This window comes from Somniosus microcephalus, chromosome 7, assembly GCF_052327205.1.
Source record: "Somniosus microcephalus isolate GS21.2 chromosome 7, FLI_Smic_1.0, whole genome shotgun sequence".
NCBI classification, from domain to species: Eukaryota; Metazoa; Chordata; class Chondrichthyes; order Squaliformes; family Somniosidae; genus Somniosus; species Somniosus microcephalus.
In genome coordinates, this window is record NC_140993.1 from 189542305 (window position 1) to 189550989 (window position 8685).

The following is an 8685-nucleotide window of genomic DNA, read 5'->3' on the forward strand; positions in this document are numbered from 1 at the left end:
TTATGGTTCAGTCACCTGTCGAGATCCAGTATGGGTTGGTCAGGTGTCTAGGGTCATGGGGGCATTCCTGCTTTTCTGTGTGCCCTCAGGAATGCCAAAGGTGTGGATGTTGTTGTGTTGCTCTCTGTTGTTGTTTAATTTTGCAGCACCTCCCGGTCTTTTTTCTGTAGGTAGATCAGTTGAGTTCTGAATTCTATGAAGTTTCCTAACCACAACATTCTGGGTCTGTCCTGAATCCTGCGTACTTCTGACAATGGATCAACTGGAAAATCATGGAAATGGACTTCAATTGAAATAAAAATCAGGAGAGATGTAAAATAGGGGATAGCAAATCGGCAGCCTGTTTTATACATTACACTATTGCACAAAGTCAAAATTACCCCCAATGACTTCATTGTATTGCGAAGCGTGAACTCCTTGGTTTATAAATTGGCAAAGTAGCTTTACCAATCTTAATAAAATAATATTCTCTTCTTAGGCAGTCCCTCGGAACTGAGGATGACTTGCTTCCACATTAAAAATGAGTTCTCAGGTGACTGATGAGTCCAATGCGGGACCTACAGTCTCTGTCACAGGTGGGGCATAAAGTGGTTGAAGGGGCGGGTGGGTGGGGTGCTTGGGTTGACATGCGCTCCTTGCGCTGCTTGCGCTTGGCTTCCACTTGCTTCCGGTGAAGAGACTCGAGGTGTTTGGTGCCTTCCCAGATGCTTCTCCTCCACTTTGTGCGGTCTTAGGCCAGGGATTCCCAGGTGTCGGTGGGGATGTTGCACTTTTTCAAGGAGGCTTTGAGGGTGTCCTTGAAGCATTTCCCCTGCCCACCTGGGGCTCTCTTGCCATGTCAGAGCTCAGAGTAGAGCGCTTGTTTTGGGAGTCTCGTATTGGGTATGTGGACGATGTGACCCATCCATCGGAGCTGATCGAGCGTGGTCAAAGCTTCGATGCTGGGGATGTTGGCCTGAGCGAGAACACTGACGTTGGTGCGCCAATCTGCCAATGGATTTGCAGGATCTTGCAGAGGCAGCGTTGGTGGTACCTCTCCAGTGCTTTGAGGTGTCTGCTGTACATGGTCTATGTCTCTGAGGCATACAGGAGGGCAGGTATTACTACTGCTCTGTAGCCCATGAGCTTGGTGCCAGGCTTGAGGTCCTGGTCTTCAAACATTCTCTTCCTCAGGCGACCGAAGGCTGCGCTGGCACACTGAAGGCGGTGTTGGACTTCGTCATCGACGTCTGCCCTTGTTGACAGTAGGCTCCCAAGGTAAGGAAAGTGGTCCATGTTGTCCAAGGCCTTGTCATGGATTTTGATAATCGGGGGGCAGTACTGTGTGGTGGGGGCAGTAATAAAATAATATACACTTATTAAGGCAAAGATTAAGCTGAGTAATTGAGTCTTGTATTTTGTACTTAGAAATGTGTGGAGCGGTAAAGTAGTTTACAGATCCAGTGACAGAGGAAGTCATTTAAACAGATGAGATGTAGTCCCTGATATCACAGAAATGTCATTAACTGCATCAGTAAAATCTGAAACTGCAGAGGGCACTGCAATATTCCATTCCAGATACAATCAAAGGTACTCATGGATGTTTTCAGTGAATTGGAAGGCTCAGAAAGAAGAGTTCAAGGCCACATTTGAATAGGAGAGTTTTTGAAATGGTCTATATTTTCATGTTTAGTCTGCGATTGTGCAAATATCTAATTTTTTCACCACCAAAGTGAAAACTTGTAAAAAGAAATGGCCTCTACATTCCCACATCACAATATGCTATTTATTTACTTTTGCACATTAGATAGCATAAAAGATTGATCCAGAGATAATTGTAATAAGGACAAATGTTTTATCAGTTTGACTCTGGTGATTATTAAAACCACAAAAATATCTAGACACATTGCACTAAGGTACTGATGGCAAGTCAGATTTCTGTAGCCTAATTCATATACCAACAACGCCTGTACATCAAGTGATGGTTAACCATATCTGAGTTATATAAATAGATGAAATTCCAGTGGTGATGGTCAAACAACATTTCGCAATACAAGGGCCTTGATTTTAACTGACCCGTCGAGTCGGGATTGGAGGCGTGCGGGGGGTTAAAGTCCCGAATTCGGGGGTCCCGACACCATCCCACCCACAACCCGCCTCCATGTATGTTTCAAAGGAGGCGGGTACCCGCCCCGCACTGGGACCCGCCTACCCGAGGTGGGAAAGTATTAGTGACAATTAACTGCCTGTTAACAGGTAGTTAACAGGCAGTTTTTAGCCTAATCCCTATTTTAAATCTTGAACTGTGGGATTCCCGACGGCTCCAAACCACGCCAAGTTAGAGGAGTCGGGCCGTCGGGTTGAAGGAGTCGAGATGTCGGTGTTCAGGTGAGTGATGGGTGCATGAGTGCAAAGGTAAGTGTGTTTGGTGTGTCTAAACTGTGTAAAGAAGTTTAAACTACCTGTACTTACCTTTTTAGCCTTCCTTCCTCTAGGTTTCAGGAGTCCATCATCTAACCAGTACAGAAAGCAGAATGGCTGCGAACTGTCAAAAGTGACAGCCTACAGCTTTCTGTGCTGGAGAGATTTCTAACTGAGTCTGTGTAGAAGGACTCAGGTTAGAAGTAAGACTGTCAGTGTTTGACAGCTTCAAACAGCTGTCTTGACAGATGAAATTTCAGTCTGTGACGTCACCAGTTGCCGGGTGGCCCTTAATTGGCCTGCTGAGCCTGCTGGGCGGGCTCAACAAGGTCAATCAAGTTAAAATCACATGGATTGGCTACATCTCGATGGAGGTGGGACTACAACCCCGAAAGTTGCAGTCCCGCCTCCTTCCCGACTTCTGAATGAAAACCACCCCCAAGATATCTAATGCATGAAACTTGAGGCTGGCATTTCATCCAGGTTTGGTTGGAAAATATAATTGTTAGGTGCAGCCACAGCAACTCTTAGACTCTTGATACCAAGTATGGAGATCAAGCTCAAGCGCAAATAATGTTTGGTACAGCCATCACCATTATCTTGTCGAGGAATGCCCATCCACATTCATTGTTTGCCCCATTATAAATCAGTTCAAATATGATAATGAAACCAAATAGCTAAATATTTATAACTGAATAGACTTTAATGGCCCGGAATTTGGGTAACTGTCAGCGTTCGCAGTCATTACTCTGTAAAACTGACAGCAACTTCTGGAGTCGCACAGCTGCAGTTAAACATGGAAATCCAGAAGTTGCTGTCAGTAATACCCTGCTCCTCCACAGGGTACGCTGTTGCAGTCCTCGCAGATGGAAATCAATTAGAAATGACTGAATTGATGTGAACTTTAACTTTTTACACATTATTTATGTATATATCTACATATATATATATATATACACATATACATACACATATACACACATACACATATATATATCACATATCCACTCCATCACCAAAACTGCCTATTTCCACCTCCGTAACATCACCTGTCTCTGCCCTTGCCTCAGCTCATCTGCTGCTGAAACCCTCTTCCATGCCTTTGTTACCTCTAGACTTGACTATTACAATGCTTTCCTGGCCAGCTTCCCAACTTCCACCCTACATCCTGAGATCATCCAATACTCTGCTGCCCATGTCCTAACTCGCACAAAGTCCTGTTCACCCACGAAGTCCTGTTCACCCACAAAGTCCTGTTCACCCATCAACCCTGTGCTCGTTGACCTACATTGGCTCCCAGTGCAGCAATGCCTTGATTTTAAATTTCTCATCCTTGGTTTCAAATCCATCCATGACCTTGCCCCATCCTATCTCTTGAATCTCCTCCACCCCTACAACCAACAATCCATATAAGCTGTGCAGCCGCACAGCTCTTTGCCAGTCCCATATAGTTGGGACTGGCTTTTGCAATGTTAATGTTCGTGCATGCGTGAATCTGTGAATGGCACCCAAAAAAATTACAGGGAACAGCCCTCCGAGATCTCTGTGCTACTCCAATTCCGGCTTCTTGTACATCCCCGATTTTAATCACTCCACCATTGCCGGCCGTGCTTGCAGCTGCCTAGGCCCTAAGCACTGGAATTCCCTCCTTAAACCTCTCTAGCTCCCTCTCCTCCTTTAAGACGCTCCTTAAAACCTACCTCTTTGACCAAGGTTTTGCTCACCTGTTCTAATATCTCCTTATGTGACTCTACGTCAAATTTTGTTTGATAACGCTCCTGTGAAGCGCCTTTGGACATTTTATTACGTTAAAGGTGCTATTTTAATACAATTTGCTGTTGTTGCACCGTCCTCCCCTGTCAGTTTATGTTAACACAGTCCTCTCTCTCGTTCATGCTGGCACATTCTCTCTCCCTTCTTCTCTTCATTCTGGAGCATTCCTTGCCTCAGTTTATACTATTAATGTTCGCTCCTAACCCCTAGTCCTTGCCAAAAATCATTTCCTTTCCCCCCAGTTCATGCCAACGCCATTTCCCCTCCCCCTAGTTCATATTGGCACTCTCTGCACAATGGAAGAAAGTGTACATCAAATTAAAAAAGAAATGCTCACCGATTTAACAAAATCATAGAATCTTACAGCACAGACAGAGCCTACGCAACCCATCGTGCCTGTGCTGGCTCATTGAAAGAACTATCCAATTAGTACTACACCCCTGCACTTGACTCATAGCCCTGCAATTTTATCTCCTTCAAGTCTTTCAAAGAATAGAATAGAATCATAGAATGATACAGCACAGAAGGAGGCCATTGTGCCTGTGCTGGCTCTTTGAAAGAACTATCCAATTAGTCCCATTCCCCTAGCCTTTCTCCATAGCCCTACAAATATTTGCCCTTCAAGTATTTATCCAAATCCCTTTTGAAAGTTATTATTGAATCTGCTTCCACCACCCTTTCAGGCAGTGCAATCAGATCATAACCACTTGCTGCATTTAAAAAATTTCTCCTCATCTCACTTCTGGTTCTTTTGCCAACCACCTTAAATCTGTGTCTTCTGGTTACTGCCCTTTCTGTTACTGGAAACAGTTTCTCCTTATTTACTCTATCAAAACCCTTCATGATTTTGAACACCTTTATCAAAACTACTATTAACCTTCTCTGCTCTAAGGAGAACAACCACAGCTTCTCCAGTCTCCCAACATAACTGAAGTCCAGCTTCTCCGGTGCCATTCTAGTAAATCTTCTCTGCACCCACTCCAAATCCTTGACATCCTTCCTAAAGAGTGTTGCACAGAATTAGACACAATACTCCAGCATAGTCCTAATCAATAATTTATAAAGGTTTAGCAGAACTTCATTGCTTTTGTACTCTATGCCTCTATTTATTGAGCCAAGGATCCTGTATGCTTTTTAACAGCCTTCTCAACTTGTCCTGCAACATTCAAAGATTTCTGTATGCAAATCCCAAGCACTCTCTGTTGCTACTGTAAGATTTGCAAAATTTCTACGTTTCCCCAAAGGCTGTTATTAATAAACGGGACCCCGCGTGGATGTTTTAAATCAAAAAGGGTACCCAAGATGGCGTCCGTGCCTCGTGGCAGAAAGCCTGTGGGATTTTAAAATGGACTCTGTAACGCAGACAGCTTGTGGATTGAAACCCAAGCTGCAGGTTTCTGTGAAGAGAGACTTTGTATTTTGGAGCCAGACAGGACTCTGAATTATGCATTAGACCGAATTGGAGATAAATCTAACTTCAGTTTAGGCCTATAGTTAAGGCCATCAAGCAGTCTACATATATTATCGGAAACAGATTAACAGAGCCATCGAGGCTGGACAGGCCCATCAAGGAACTTTCATGACAATACAAGTCAATTATCGGGCCGGTAGATGCGATTACCGGCCATCTAAAAAAAAAGTTAGTATGGATTGCTACCATTATTTAAAATAGCCTGCCAAAATTAAGACAAAGAACTAACCTGATTTGGCGCGCAGATAAGGGTTTTCGAGAAAGAGTATAATTGAAGGCCCCCGGATAGCAATCGGTGTGCTGTCCTGGTGCTGCTGCTCTCTCTGCTCTTCGACCCCTCGCCCTCGTGGCTGCCGCTCTTTCCCCATCCCGCGCTTACCCCCTGGCCTTTGCCCGTGCCTTTCCCCACTCCATCTCGAATCGCCCCGACACTGGGTCGGGCAGACATGGACAATTCAGGCCAGGCGAGGCGGGACACGATGAGGGGAGGAGGAAAGACCACCGGAGGGAAGGCCACCTGAGGAAGACCGGCTGAAGAAGACCAACTGAGGAGACAAACTGAGGGGAGGCTTCGAATTATCGGGCCTTCAGCCTCAGCCGACCTTCGAATATCTGCACACCAACTCAAACTGTCGGCTGGCGATGAAGAATCATCCCTGCAAGGTAAAGTACCCAAACAGAGACTTTAACTTTGGGGTACTCGAACTTGGACAACGCCCTTGCAGCACTTGGAGGCCACGTGACGACGGCAGGCTCCAGAGAGCACCAAGAGCGAACCCCGAACCCAACCGCTGTTTTGAGTCCAACAAACCCTTTTGATTGGTGAGCATGAAGTTCTGACCCCTCATAGCTTAACCTAGTTAGGTATAAGGGGTGGGATAAAGATAAAGGGACTGTTAAGATAGTTGTTTTCCCTCGATGTGCCATGTGTTCCCCATTCCCTCTTTAAGTATAGTTATTCCTCTTTTATATTTTCCCCTGTAGAAGTGTACACCAGTAATTTTCCATAAGGTTGTATCAGTTTTTCCTCTTCAATAAAATCTTGGTTTTTGTTTACATCCAACCACCTGTCTACTCGAGTCTTCTCTGTACCGCCGTCTTGTACCTAAGTCCGGTGTCTAGGACCCAGGGGCGTGGGAGCGATTCGAACCGCTCACAAAACAGTCAGAGGCATAACTGACTGGGCGTATGCGCCAAACACCACCACATGCCACCCCCTACACTACAAACCCTTTAAAATTGTACCTTTTATTTTATATTGTGTCTCCTCATTCTTCCGACCAAAATGTATCACTTCACACTTCTCTGCGTTAAATTTCATCGGTCATACATCCAGCCATTTCACCTGTCTGTCTATGTCCTCCTGAAGCAACGGCAGTCGCCGCTGGCCCCGAAGAAAGCTGCCCACAGAGATCGCGCGATCTCTGTGGTGAGAAGTTTGGCTTTTTCGACATGTAATTGATTGCAGCACTGTGAATATGGGGGTTTCCTATGGTAATGATGCTGTGACGTCAACAAGCTATCTAAGCAGTCAATCACATTGAAGAATTCTCAAAGACAACAAACCAGGAAATGAGGAGCTGCTTTTATCCGGACTTTTTAAAAATGTTACAGAGAGCGAATTAAAGATTGGGACTTTCACATGAAGATAAGGTAGAAGCTGAAATATTATGAACAAACTTTAAAATAAAACTTCAAAGTTTTAGAAAAAATTGAAATTTTTATCATAATGGAGAAGCTTGACATCCACAAATATAAGAATTAGTTTTTCAGGGCCAGAACATTTGTTTAGCAGTCAATACGCTGTTAAAACCCCAGTTACTCTTATTCCAACAAGGCTTAACATTTAATGATGTATTTAACAGCGATATTACTGCCGAAAACCCCAAGTTTATCAGTTTCACTGATTTCACTGATTATCGGCTATGGAGGGATAGGGGTGGGTGGGGGGGTGGGGGGGTGAGCTCCACAGCGCAGCCTGTGTCGGAGCAGTGAATAATTGACCACAATGTCAGGATTTTCGCATTTAGATGCTCATGCACTTAATCCTGAAGTCGCAGTCAGTATCAAAGGGGTAATGACAGCAAACGCTGACATTTCGCCATCATACCTGCTGTCCAGGATATCTACCCCGAGAGGTGCCGGGGGAAGGCCCTGAGAATCATTAAAGACTCGAGCCACCCCAGCCACAACTCTTCGCCCTGCTCCCGTCCGGTAAGAGATACTGAAGCATACGGTCTCGTACCAGCAGGTTTCGAAACAGCTTCTACCCTCGGCCATAAGACTCATGAAAGTAACATTTATTATTATTTATTACTGTTGTTTTATTTATTATTACTGTATTTCTATTAGTATTTTATCATTGTTATGCCATATTTATTCCAATGTTGGGAGGACTCGTAAAAATCAACATTTCATTGTGCAGTACACACGTCTGCTGCATATATCTAAATATATATAAAAGGATACATTTGTCTGTCTGTCTGTCTGTCTGTCTGTACACTCTAAAGTTATAGAGCGTACCTACATGTGCATTATATCAAAAGAAAGCTTACGATTCCGGAACGGTCGTAAGCGTATTTACGTTACGGCGAGACAGAAATTGCGCCCGCAGTATCCAAAAAACGTTCAAAATTCCACTCATTAGCATCTCATTATCCACTCATTAGCAATAGAGTGACGTCGAGGTCGACCAATCGTACGGTCGAGCGACCCGACGGTCGACCAATCGCTGTGTGGCGGGGGCGGGTTCCTGGTGCGTGCGGGCGGGCCCTCCTAGAGTCGAGTGACGGGACGATTGACCAATCCTACGCTTCGGTGACCTGACGGTCGCCCAATCGGTGCGTGTGTGGGCGGGCCTTATCGTTCTGAACCGAGGTGAGTCGCCGCCATCTTGATTCCAAACTTTTCATTTCTTTTGCCTGCTTTCTGCGTCTTTAAAAAAAAAGTTGCTTTTAAAACACATTGGCCTAGAAATTGAGTTGACGCCGCGCCAGGGCTTTAGCGCCGGGAATTTAGCGCCGGCGCTAATTCCCTTGCGC